The sequence below is a fragment of the Anabrus simplex genome, chromosome 3 (genome assembly GCF_040414725.1).
Source record: "Anabrus simplex isolate iqAnaSimp1 chromosome 3, ASM4041472v1, whole genome shotgun sequence".
In the NCBI taxonomy this organism is placed as follows: domain Eukaryota; kingdom Metazoa; phylum Arthropoda; class Insecta; order Orthoptera; family Tettigoniidae; genus Anabrus; species Anabrus simplex.
Window position 1 is genome coordinate 489,999,837 of NC_090267.1, and position 9,370 is coordinate 490,009,206.

Here is a 9,370-nt window from a genome sequence, read left to right on the forward strand (position 1 = left end):
TACGAATGAGCTTGGAGAACAAAACTTACTATCGTCGTATGATAAAAACAGGAAGTTTGCCTCCTGTGCGGATCGAACTCACGACCCTTGGTTTACAAGACCAGTGCTCTACCACTGTTCTAAAGAGGCCGTAGCTGTCGTCGTAACACGAATGAGCTTGAAACACAAACTCATTTAAGTCGTGTGATAATAAAAGAAATAGAGTTGCCTCCTGTGAGGATCGAACTCACGACCCCTGGTTTACGAGACCAGTGCTCTACCACTGAGCTAAAGAGGCTCTTGCTGTCGTCGTAATACGAATGAGCTTGGAGAACAAAACTTACTATCGTCGTGTGATAAAAAAAACAGGAAGTTTGCCTCCTGTGAGGATCGAACTCACGACCCTTGGTTTACAAGGCCAGTGCTCTACCACTGTTCTAAAGAGGCTATGGCTGTCCTCGTAACACGAATGAGCTTGAAACACAAACTCATTTAAGTCGTGTGATAATAAAAGAAATAGAGTTGCCTCCTGTGAGGATCGAACTCACGACCCCTGGTTTACAAGAGCAGTGCTCTACCACTGAGCTAAATAGGCTCTGGCTGTCGTCGTAATACGAATGAGCTTGAAGAACAAAACTTACTATCGTCGTGTGATTATAAAAACAGGAAGTGTGCCTCCTGTGCGGATCGAACTCACGACCCTTGGTGTACAAGACCAGTGCTCTACCACTGTTCCAAAGAGGCTCCGGCTCTCGTCGTAACACGAATGAGCTTGAAACACAAACTCATTTTCGTCGTGTGATAATAAAAGGAATAACGTTGCCCCCTGTGAGGATCGAACTCACGACACCTGGTTTACAAGACCAGTGCTCTACCACTGAGCAAACGAGACTCTGGCTGTCGTCGTAATACGAATGAGCTTGGAGAACAAAACTTATTATCGTCGTGTAATAATAAAAACAGTAAGTTTGCCTCCTGTGCGTTTCGAACTCACGACCCTTGGTTTACAAGACCAGTGCTCTACCACTATTCTAAAGAGGCTCCGGCTGTCGTCGTAACAGGAATGAGCTTGAAACACAAACTCAATTTCATCATGTGATAATAAAAGGAATAAAGTCGCCTCCTGTGAGGATCGAACTCACGACCCCTGGTTTACAAGACCAGTGCTCTACCACTGAGCTAAAGAGGCTCTGGCTGTCGTCGTAATACGAATGAGCTTGGAGAACAAAACTTACTATCGTCGTGTGATAATAAAAACAGGAAGTTTGCCTCCTGTGAGGATCGAACTCACGACCCTTCCTTTACAAGACCAATGCTCTACCACTGTTCTAAAGAGGCTCTGGCTGTCGTCGTAACACGAATGAGCTTGAAACACAAACTCATTTTCGTCATGTGATAATAAAATTGAGACAGTTGCCTCCTGTGAGGATCGAACACACGACCCCTGGTTTACAAGACCAGTGCTCTACCACTGAGCTAAAGAGGCTCTGGCTATCGTCGTAATACGAATGAGCTTGGAGAACAAAACTTACTATCGTCGTGTGATAATAAAAACAGGGAGTTTGCCTCCTGTGCGGATAGAACTCACGACCCTTCGTTTACAAGACCAGTGCTCTACAACTGCTCTAAAGAGGCTCTGGCTGTCATCGTAACACGAATGAGCTTGGAGAACAAAACTTACTATCGTCGTGTGATAATAAAGACAGGAAGTTTGCCTCCTGTGAGGATCGAACTCACGACCCTTGGTTTACAAGACCAGTGCTCTACCACTGTTCTAAAGAGGCTCTGGCTGTCGTCGTAACACGAATGAGCTTGAAACACAAACTCATTACCGTCATGTGATAATAAAATACAGACAGTTGCCTCCTGTGAGGATCGAACTCACGACCCCTGGTTTACAAGACCAGTGCTCTACCACTGAGCTAAATAGGCTCTGGCTGTCGTCGTAATACGAATGAGCTTGAAGAACAAAACTTACTATCGTCGTGTGATAATAAAGACAGGAAGTTTGCCTCCTGTGAGGATCGAACTCACGACCCTTGGTTTACAAGACCAGTGCTCTACCACTGTTCTAAAGAGGCTCTGGCTGTCGTCGTAACACGAATGAGCTTGAAACACAAACTCATTACCGTCATGTGATAATAAAATACAGACAGTTGCCTCCTGTGAGGATCGAACTCACGACCCCTGGTTTACAAGACCAGTGCTCTACCACTGTTCTAAAGAGGCTCTGGCTGTCGTCGTAACACGAATGACCTTGAAACACAAACTCATTTTCTTCGTGTGATAATAAATGAAATAAAGTTGCCTCCTGTGAGGATCGAACTCACCACCCCTGGTTTACAAGACCAGAGCTCTACCACTAAGCTAAAGAGGCTCTGGCTATCGTCGTACTACGAATGAGCTTGGAGAACAAAACTTACTATCGTCGTGTGATAATAAAAACAGGAAGTTTGCCTCCTGTGCGGATAGAACTCACGACCCTTGGTTTACAAGACCAGTGCTCTACAACTTCTCTAAAGAGGCTCTGGCTGTCGTCGTAACACGAATGAGCTTGGGGAACAAAACTTAATATCGTCGTGTGATAATAAAAACAGGAAGTTTGCCTCCTGTGAGGATCGAACTCACGACCCTTCGTGTACAAGACCAGTGCTCTACCACTGTTCTAAAGAGGCTGTAGCTGTCGTCGTAACACGAATGAGCTTGAAACACAAACTCATTTTCGTCGTGGGATAATAAAAGAAATAAAGTTGCCTCTTGTGAGGATCGAACTCACGACCCCTGGTTTACGAGACCAGTGCTCTACCACTGAGCTAAAGAGGCTCTTGCTCTCGTCGTAATATGAATGAGCTTGGGGAACAAAACTTACTATCGTCGTGTGATAATAACAACAGGAAGTTTGCCTCCTGTGAGGATCGAACTCACGACCCTTGGTTTACAAGACCACTGCTCTACCACTGTTCTAAGGAGGCTCTGGCTGTCGTCGTAACACAAATAACCTTGAAACACAAACTCATTTTCGTCATGTGATAATAGAATAGAGACAGTTGCCTCCTGTGAGCATCGAACTCACGACCCCTGGTTTACAAGACCAGTGCTCTACCACTGAGCTAATGCGGCTCTGGGTGCCGTCGTAATACGAATGAGCTTGGAGAACTAAACTTACTATCGTCGTGTGATAAAAACAGGAAGTTTGCCTCCTGTGCGGATCGAACTCACGGCCCTTGGTTTACAAGACCACTGTTCTAAAGAGGCCGTAGCTGTCGTCGTAACACGAATGAGCTTGAAACACAAACTCATTTCCTTTGTGTGATAATAAAAGAAATAAAGTTGCCTCCTGTGAGGATCGAACTCACGACCCCTGGTTTACAAGACCAGTGCTCTACCACTGAGCTAAAGAGGCTCTGGCTGTCGTCGTAATACGAATGAGCTTGGAGAACAAAACTTACTGTCGTCGTGTGATAAAAGCAGTAAGTTTGCCTCCTGTGCGGATCGAACTCACGGCCCTTGGTTTACAAGACCCGTGCTCCACCACTGTTCTAAGGAGGCTGTAGCTGTCGTCGTAACACGAATGAGCTTGAAAAACAAACTCATTTTCGTCATGTGATAATAAAATAGAGACAGTTGCCTCCTGTGAGGATCGAACTCACGACCCCTGGTTTACAAGACCACTGCCCTACCACTGAGCTAAAGAGGCTCTGGCTGTCGTCGTAATACGAATGAGCTTGGAGAACAAAACTTACTATCGTCGTGTGATAATAAAAACAGGAAGTTTGCCTCCTGTGAGGATCGAACTCACGACCCTTGGTTTACAAGACCCGTGCTCTACCACTGTTCTAAAGAGGCTCTGGCTGACGTCGTAACACGAATGAGCTTGAACAACAAACTCATTGTCGTCATGTGATAATAAAATAGAGACAGTTGCCTCCTGTGAGGATCGAACTCACGACCCCTGGTTTACAAGACCAGTGCTCTACCACTGAGCTAACGAGGCTCTGGCTGTCGCCGTAATACGAATGAGCTTGGAGAACAAAACTTACTATCGTCGTGTGATAAAAACAGGAAGTTTGCCTCCTGTGCGGATCGAACTCACGACCCTTGGTTTACAAGACCAGTGCTCTACCACTGTTCTAAAGAGGCCATAGCTGTCGTCGTAACACGAATGAGCTTGAAACACAAACTCATTTAATTCGTGTGATAATAAAAGAAATAAAGTTGCCTCCTGTGAGGATCGAACTCACGACCCCTGGTTTACGAGACCAGTGCCCTACCACTGAGCTAAAGAGGCTCTTGCTGTCGTCGTAATACGAATGAGCTTGGAGAACAAAACTTACTATCGTCGTGTGATAATAAAAACAGGAAGTTTGCCTCCTGTGCGGATCGAACTCACGACCCTTCGTTTACAAGACCAGTGCTCTACCCCTGTTCTAAAGAGGCTCTCGCTGTCGTCGTAACACGAATTTGCTTGAAACACAAACTCATTTTCGTCATGTGATAATAAAATAGAGACAGTTGCCTCCTGTGCGGATCGAACTCACGACCCTTGGTTTACAAAACCAGTGCTCTACCACTGTTCTAAAGAGGCTGTAGCTGTCGCCGTAACACGAATGAGCTTGAAGCACAAACTCATTTTCGTCGTGTGATAATAAAAGAAATAAAGTTGCCACCTGTGAGGATCGAACTCACGACCCCTGGTTTACGAGACCAGTGCTCTACCACTGTTCTAAAGAGGCTCTTGCTGTCGTCGTAATACGAATGATCTTGGAGAACAAAACTTACTATCGTCGTGTGATAATAAAAACAGGAAGTTTGCCTCCTGTGAGGATCGAACTCACGACCCTTGGTTTACAAGGCCAGTGCTCTACCACTGTTCTAAGGAGGCTCTGGCTGTCGTCGTAACACGAATGAGCTTGAAACACAAACTCATTACCGTCATGTGATAATAAAATACAGACAGTTGCCTCCTGTGAGGATCGAACTCATGACCCCTGGTTTACAAGACCAGTGCTCCACCACTGAGCTAAAGAGGCTCTGGCTGTCGTCGTAATACGAATGAGCTTGGAGAACAAAACTTACTATCGTCGTGTGATAATAAAAACAGGAAATTTGCCTCCTGTGAGGATCGAACTCACGACCCTTGGTTTACAAGACCAGTGCTCTACCGCTGTTCTAAAGAGGCTCTGGTTGTCCTCGTAACACGAATGAGCTTGAAACACAAACTCATTTTCGTCATGTGATAATAAAATGGAGACAGTTGCCTCCTGTGAGGATCGAACTCACGACCCCTGGTTTACAAGACCAGTGCTCTACCACTGAGCTAATGCGGCTCTGGCTGCCGTCGTAATACGAATGAGCTTGGAGAACAAAACTTACTATCGTCGTGTGATAATAAAAACAGGAAGTTTGCCTCCTGTGAGGATCGAACTCACGACCCCTGGGTTACAAGACCAGTGCTCTACCACTGAGCTAATGCGGCTCTGGCTGCCGTCGTAATACGAATGAGCTTGGAGAACAAAACTTACTATCGTCGTGTGATAATAAAAACAGGAAGATTGCCTCCTGTGAGGATCGAACTCACGACCCTTGGTTTACAAGACCAGTGCTCTACCACTGAGCTAAAGAGGCTCTGGCAATCGTCGTAATATGAATGAGCTTGGAGAACAAAACTTACTGTCGTCGTGTGATAAAAGCAGTAAGTTTGCCTCCTGTGCGGATCGAACTCACGACCCTTGGTTTACAAGAATAGTGCTCTACCACTGTTCAAAAGAGGCCCTGGCTGTCGTCGTAATACGAATGACCTTGGAGAACAAAACTTATTATCGTCGTGTGATAATAAAAACTGTGAGTTTGCCTCCTGTGAGGATCGAACTCACGACCCCTGGTTTACAAGACCACTGCCCTACCACTGAGCTAAACAGGCTCTGGCTGTCGTTGTAATACGAATGAGCTTGGAGAACAAAACTTACTATCGTCGTGTGATAATAAAAACAGGAAGTTTGCCTCCTGTGAGGATCGAACTCACGACCCTTTGTTTACAAGTCCCGTGCTCTACCACTGTTCTAAAGAGGCTCTGGCTGACGTCGTAACACGAATGAGCTTGAACAACAAACTCATTTTCGTCATGTGATAATAAAGTAGAGACAGTTGCCTCCTGTGAGGATCGAACTCACGACCCCTGGTTTACAAGACCAGTGCTCTACCACTGAGCTAAAGAGGCTCTGGCTGTCGCCGTAATACGAATGAGCTTGGAGAACAAAACTTACTATCGTCGTGTGATAAACACAGGAAGTTTGCCTCCTGTGCGGATCGAACTCACGACCCTTGGTTCACAAGACCAGTGCTCTACCACTGTTCTAAAGAGGCCGTAGCTGTCGTCGTAACACGAATGAGCTTGAAACACAAACTCATTTCCGTCGTGTGATAATAAAAGAAATAAAGTTGCCTCCTGTGAGGATCGAACTCACGACCCCTGGTTTACGAGACCAGTGCTCTACCACTGAGCTAAAGAGGCTCTTGCTGTCGTCGTAATACGAGTGAGCTTGGAGAAATAAAACTTACTATCGTCGTGTGATAATAAAAACCGGAAGTTTGCCTCCTGTGCGGATCGAACTCACGACCCTTGGTTTACAAGACCAGTGCTCTACCCCTGTTCTAAAGAGGCTCTGGCTGTCGTCGTAACACGAATGAGCTTGAAACACAAACTCATTTTCGTCATGTGATAATAAAATACAGACAGTTGCCTCCTGTGCGGATCGAACTCACGACCCTTGGTTTACAAAACCAGTGCTCTACCACTGTTCTAAAGAGGCTGTAGCTGTCGTCGTAACACGAATGAGCTTGAAACACAAACTCATTTTCGTCGTGTGATAATAAAAGAAATAAAGTTGTCACATGTGAGGATCGAACTCACGACCCCTGGTTTACGAGACCAGTGCTCTACCACTGTTCTAAAGAGGCTCTTGCTGTCGTCGTAATACGAATGAGCTTGGAGAACAAAACTTACTATCGTCGTGTGATAATAAAAACAGGAAGTTTGCCTCCTGTGAGGATCGAACTCACGACCCTTGGTTTACAAGGCCAGTGCTCTACCACTGTTCTAAGGAGGCTCTGGCTGTCGTCGTAACACGAATGAGCTTGAAACACAAACTCATTACCGTCATGTGATAATAAAATACAGACAGTTGCCTCCTGTGAGGATCGAACCCATGACCCCTGGTTTACAAGACCAGTGCTCTACCACTGAGCTAAAGAGGCTCTGGCTGTCCTCGTAACACGAATGAGCTTGAAACACAAACTCATTTTCGTCATGTGATAATAAAATAGTGACAGTTGCCTCCTGTGAGGATCGAACTCACGACCCCTGGTTTACAAGACCAGTGCTCTACCACTGAGCTAAAGAGGCTCTGGCTGTCGTCGTAATACGAATGAGCTTGGAGAACAAAACTTACTATCGTCGTGTGATAATAACAACAGGAGGGTTGCCTCCTGTGAGGATCGAACTCACGACCCTTGGTTTACAAGACCAGTGCTCTACCACTGTTCTAAAGAGGCTCCGGCTGTCCTCGTAACACGAATGAGCTTGAAACACAAACTCATTTTCGTCATGTGATAATAAAATAGTGACAGTTGCCTCCTGTGAGGATCGAACTCACGACCCCTGGTTTACAAGACCAGTGCTCTACCACTGAGCTAAAGAGGCTCTGGCTGTCGTCGTAATACGAATGAGCTTGGAGAACAAAACTTACTATCGTCGTGTGATGAAAACAGGAACTTTGCCTCCTGTGCGGATCGAACTCACGACCCTTGGTTTACAACACCAGTGCTCTACCACTGTTCTAAAGAGGCTCCGGCTCACATCGTAACACGAATGAGCTTGAAACACAAACTCATTTTCGTCGTGTGAAATTAAAAGAAATAACGTTGCCTCCTGTGAGGATCGATCTCACGACACCTGGTTTACAAGACCAGTGCTCTACCACTGAGCTAAAGAGGCTCTGGCTGTCGTCGTAATACGAATGAGCTTGGAGAACAAAACTTATTATCGTCGTGTAATAATAAAAACAGCAAGTTTGCCTCCTGTGCGGTTCGAACTCACGACCCTTGGTTTACAAGACCAGTGCGCTACCACTATTCTAAAGAGGCTCTGGCTGTCGTCGTAACAGGAATGAGCTTGAAACACAAACTCAATTTCATCATGTGATAATAAAAGGAATAAAGTCGCCTCCTGTGAGGATCGAACTCACGACCCCTGGTTTACAAGACCAGTGCTCTACCACTGAGCTAAAGAGGCTCTGGCTGTCGTCGTAATACGAATGAGCTTGGAGAACAAAACTTACTATCGTCGTGTGATAATAAAAACAGGAAATTTGCCTCCTGTGAGGATCGAACTCACGACCTTTCGTTTACAAGACCAATGCTCTACCACTGTTCTAAAGAGGCTCTGGCTGTCGTCGTAACACGAATGAGCTTGAAACACAAACTCATTTTCGTCATGTGATAATAAAATAGAGACAGTTGCCTCCTGTGAGGATCGAACTCACGACCCCTGGTTTACAAGACCAGTGCTCTACCACTGAGCTAAAAAGGCTCTGGCTGTCGTCGTAATACGAATGACCTTGGAGAACAACACTTACTATCGTCGTGTGATAATAAAAACAGGAAGTTTGCCTCCTGTGCGGATCGAACTCACGACCCTTGGTTTACAAGACCAGTGCTCTACCACTGTTCTAAAGAGGCTCTGGCTGTCGTCGTAACACGAATGACCTTGAAACACAAACTCATTTTCTTCGTGTGATAATAAATGAAATAAAGTTGCCTCTTGTGAGGATCGAACTCACCACCCCTGGTTTACAAGACCAGAGCTCTACCACTAAGCTAAAGAGGCTCTGGCTATCGTCGTACTACGAATGAGCTTGGAGAACAAAACTTACTATCGTCGTGTGATAATAAAAACAGGAAGTTTGCCTCCTGTGCGGATAGAACTCACGACCCTTGGTTTACAAGACCAGTGCTCTACAACTTCTCTAAAGAGGCTCTGGCTGTCGTCGTAACACGAATGAGCTTGGGGAACAAAACTTAATATCGTCGTGTGATAATAAAAACAGGAAGTTTGCCTCCTGTGAGGATCGAACTCACGACCCTTCGTGTACAAGACCAGTGCTCTACCACTGTTCTAAAGAGGCTGTAGCTGTCGTCGTAACACGAATGAGCTTGAAACACAAACTCATTTTCGTCGTGGGATAATAAAAGAAATAAAGTTGCCTCTTGTGAGGATCGAACTCACGACCCCTGGTTTACGAGACCAGTGCTCTACCACTGAGCTAAAGAGGCTCTTGCTCTCGTCGTAATATGAATGAGCTTGGGGAACAAAACTTACTATCGTCGTGTGATA

General features: G+C 45.6%; 30 non-coding genes across 30 annotated transcripts; all 30 read right to left on the bottom strand.

The window, feature by feature from the left end:
* Nucleotides 1–205: 205 nt before the first annotated feature.
* On the bottom strand, nt 206–277 carry TRNAT-CGU (transfer RNA threonine (anticodon CGU)). Its single transcript has one exon. It is a non-coding gene; the product is annotated as a tRNA-Thr (tRNA).
* Nucleotides 278–502: 225 nt separating this feature from the next.
* On the bottom strand, nt 503–574 carry TRNAT-UGU (transfer RNA threonine (anticodon UGU)). Its single transcript has one exon. It is a non-coding gene; the product is annotated as a tRNA-Thr (tRNA).
* Nucleotides 575–799: 225 nt separating this feature from the next.
* On the bottom strand, nt 800–871 carry TRNAT-UGU (transfer RNA threonine (anticodon UGU)). Its single transcript has one exon. It is a non-coding gene; the product is annotated as a tRNA-Thr (tRNA).
* Nucleotides 872–1,096: 225 nt separating this feature from the next.
* On the bottom strand, nt 1,097–1,168 carry TRNAT-UGU (transfer RNA threonine (anticodon UGU)). The gene has a single exon. It is a non-coding gene; the product is annotated as a tRNA-Thr (tRNA).
* A 225-nt stretch (nt 1,169–1,393) lies between these two features.
* Nucleotides 1,394–1,465, bottom strand: TRNAT-UGU (transfer RNA threonine (anticodon UGU)). The gene has a single exon. It is a non-coding gene; the product is annotated as a tRNA-Thr (tRNA).
* Nucleotides 1,466–1,839: 374 nt separating this feature from the next.
* TRNAT-UGU (transfer RNA threonine (anticodon UGU)) lies at nt 1,840–1,911 on the bottom strand. Its single transcript has one exon. It is a non-coding gene; the product is annotated as a tRNA-Thr (tRNA).
* A 225-nt stretch (nt 1,912–2,136) lies between these two features.
* TRNAT-UGU (transfer RNA threonine (anticodon UGU)) lies at nt 2,137–2,208 on the bottom strand. Its single transcript has one exon. It is a non-coding gene; the product is annotated as a tRNA-Thr (tRNA).
* A 76-nt stretch (nt 2,209–2,284) lies between these two features.
* On the bottom strand, nt 2,285–2,356 carry TRNAT-UGU (transfer RNA threonine (anticodon UGU)). The gene has a single exon. It is a non-coding gene; the product is annotated as a tRNA-Thr (tRNA).
* Nucleotides 2,357–2,730: 374 nt separating this feature from the next.
* Nucleotides 2,731–2,802, bottom strand: TRNAT-CGU (transfer RNA threonine (anticodon CGU)). Its single transcript has one exon. It is a non-coding gene; the product is annotated as a tRNA-Thr (tRNA).
* Nucleotides 2,803–3,027: 225 nt separating this feature from the next.
* TRNAT-UGU (transfer RNA threonine (anticodon UGU)) lies at nt 3,028–3,099 on the bottom strand. The gene has a single exon. It is a non-coding gene; the product is annotated as a tRNA-Thr (tRNA).
* A 211-nt stretch (nt 3,100–3,310) lies between these two features.
* TRNAT-UGU (transfer RNA threonine (anticodon UGU)) lies at nt 3,311–3,382 on the bottom strand. The gene has a single exon. It is a non-coding gene; the product is annotated as a tRNA-Thr (tRNA).
* A 222-nt stretch (nt 3,383–3,604) lies between these two features.
* TRNAT-UGU (transfer RNA threonine (anticodon UGU)) lies at nt 3,605–3,676 on the bottom strand. Its single transcript has one exon. It is a non-coding gene; the product is annotated as a tRNA-Thr (tRNA).
* Nucleotides 3,677–3,901: 225 nt separating this feature from the next.
* On the bottom strand, nt 3,902–3,973 carry TRNAT-UGU (transfer RNA threonine (anticodon UGU)). The gene has a single exon. It is a non-coding gene; the product is annotated as a tRNA-Thr (tRNA).
* A 222-nt stretch (nt 3,974–4,195) lies between these two features.
* On the bottom strand, nt 4,196–4,267 carry TRNAT-CGU (transfer RNA threonine (anticodon CGU)). Its single transcript has one exon. It is a non-coding gene; the product is annotated as a tRNA-Thr (tRNA).
* Nucleotides 4,268–4,640: 373 nt separating this feature from the next.
* TRNAT-CGU (transfer RNA threonine (anticodon CGU)) lies at nt 4,641–4,712 on the bottom strand. Its single transcript has one exon. It is a non-coding gene; the product is annotated as a tRNA-Thr (tRNA).
* A 225-nt stretch (nt 4,713–4,937) lies between these two features.
* Nucleotides 4,938–5,009, bottom strand: TRNAT-UGU (transfer RNA threonine (anticodon UGU)). Its single transcript has one exon. It is a non-coding gene; the product is annotated as a tRNA-Thr (tRNA).
* A 225-nt stretch (nt 5,010–5,234) lies between these two features.
* Nucleotides 5,235–5,306, bottom strand: TRNAT-UGU (transfer RNA threonine (anticodon UGU)). The gene has a single exon. It is a non-coding gene; the product is annotated as a tRNA-Thr (tRNA).
* A 77-nt stretch (nt 5,307–5,383) lies between these two features.
* TRNAT-UGU (transfer RNA threonine (anticodon UGU)) lies at nt 5,384–5,455 on the bottom strand. Its single transcript has one exon. It is a non-coding gene; the product is annotated as a tRNA-Thr (tRNA).
* Nucleotides 5,456–5,532: 77 nt separating this feature from the next.
* On the bottom strand, nt 5,533–5,604 carry TRNAT-UGU (transfer RNA threonine (anticodon UGU)). The gene has a single exon. It is a non-coding gene; the product is annotated as a tRNA-Thr (tRNA).
* Nucleotides 5,605–5,827: 223 nt separating this feature from the next.
* TRNAT-UGU (transfer RNA threonine (anticodon UGU)) lies at nt 5,828–5,899 on the bottom strand. Its single transcript has one exon. It is a non-coding gene; the product is annotated as a tRNA-Thr (tRNA).
* Nucleotides 5,900–6,124: 225 nt separating this feature from the next.
* Nucleotides 6,125–6,196, bottom strand: TRNAT-UGU (transfer RNA threonine (anticodon UGU)). Its single transcript has one exon. It is a non-coding gene; the product is annotated as a tRNA-Thr (tRNA).
* A 222-nt stretch (nt 6,197–6,418) lies between these two features.
* TRNAT-CGU (transfer RNA threonine (anticodon CGU)) lies at nt 6,419–6,490 on the bottom strand. The gene has a single exon. It is a non-coding gene; the product is annotated as a tRNA-Thr (tRNA).
* Nucleotides 6,491–7,161: 671 nt separating this feature from the next.
* On the bottom strand, nt 7,162–7,233 carry TRNAT-UGU (transfer RNA threonine (anticodon UGU)). The gene has a single exon. It is a non-coding gene; the product is annotated as a tRNA-Thr (tRNA).
* Nucleotides 7,234–7,309: 76 nt separating this feature from the next.
* On the bottom strand, nt 7,310–7,381 carry TRNAT-UGU (transfer RNA threonine (anticodon UGU)). Its single transcript has one exon. It is a non-coding gene; the product is annotated as a tRNA-Thr (tRNA).
* Nucleotides 7,382–7,606: 225 nt separating this feature from the next.
* On the bottom strand, nt 7,607–7,678 carry TRNAT-UGU (transfer RNA threonine (anticodon UGU)). Its single transcript has one exon. It is a non-coding gene; the product is annotated as a tRNA-Thr (tRNA).
* Nucleotides 7,679–7,900: 222 nt separating this feature from the next.
* TRNAT-UGU (transfer RNA threonine (anticodon UGU)) lies at nt 7,901–7,972 on the bottom strand. Its single transcript has one exon. It is a non-coding gene; the product is annotated as a tRNA-Thr (tRNA).
* A 225-nt stretch (nt 7,973–8,197) lies between these two features.
* Nucleotides 8,198–8,269, bottom strand: TRNAT-UGU (transfer RNA threonine (anticodon UGU)). Its single transcript has one exon. It is a non-coding gene; the product is annotated as a tRNA-Thr (tRNA).
* Nucleotides 8,270–8,494: 225 nt separating this feature from the next.
* Nucleotides 8,495–8,566, bottom strand: TRNAT-UGU (transfer RNA threonine (anticodon UGU)). The gene has a single exon. It is a non-coding gene; the product is annotated as a tRNA-Thr (tRNA).
* A 225-nt stretch (nt 8,567–8,791) lies between these two features.
* Nucleotides 8,792–8,863, bottom strand: TRNAT-UGU (transfer RNA threonine (anticodon UGU)). The gene has a single exon. It is a non-coding gene; the product is annotated as a tRNA-Thr (tRNA).
* A 374-nt stretch (nt 8,864–9,237) lies between these two features.
* TRNAT-CGU (transfer RNA threonine (anticodon CGU)) lies at nt 9,238–9,309 on the bottom strand. Its single transcript has one exon. It is a non-coding gene; the product is annotated as a tRNA-Thr (tRNA).
* Nucleotides 9,310–9,370: the final 61 nt, after the last annotated feature.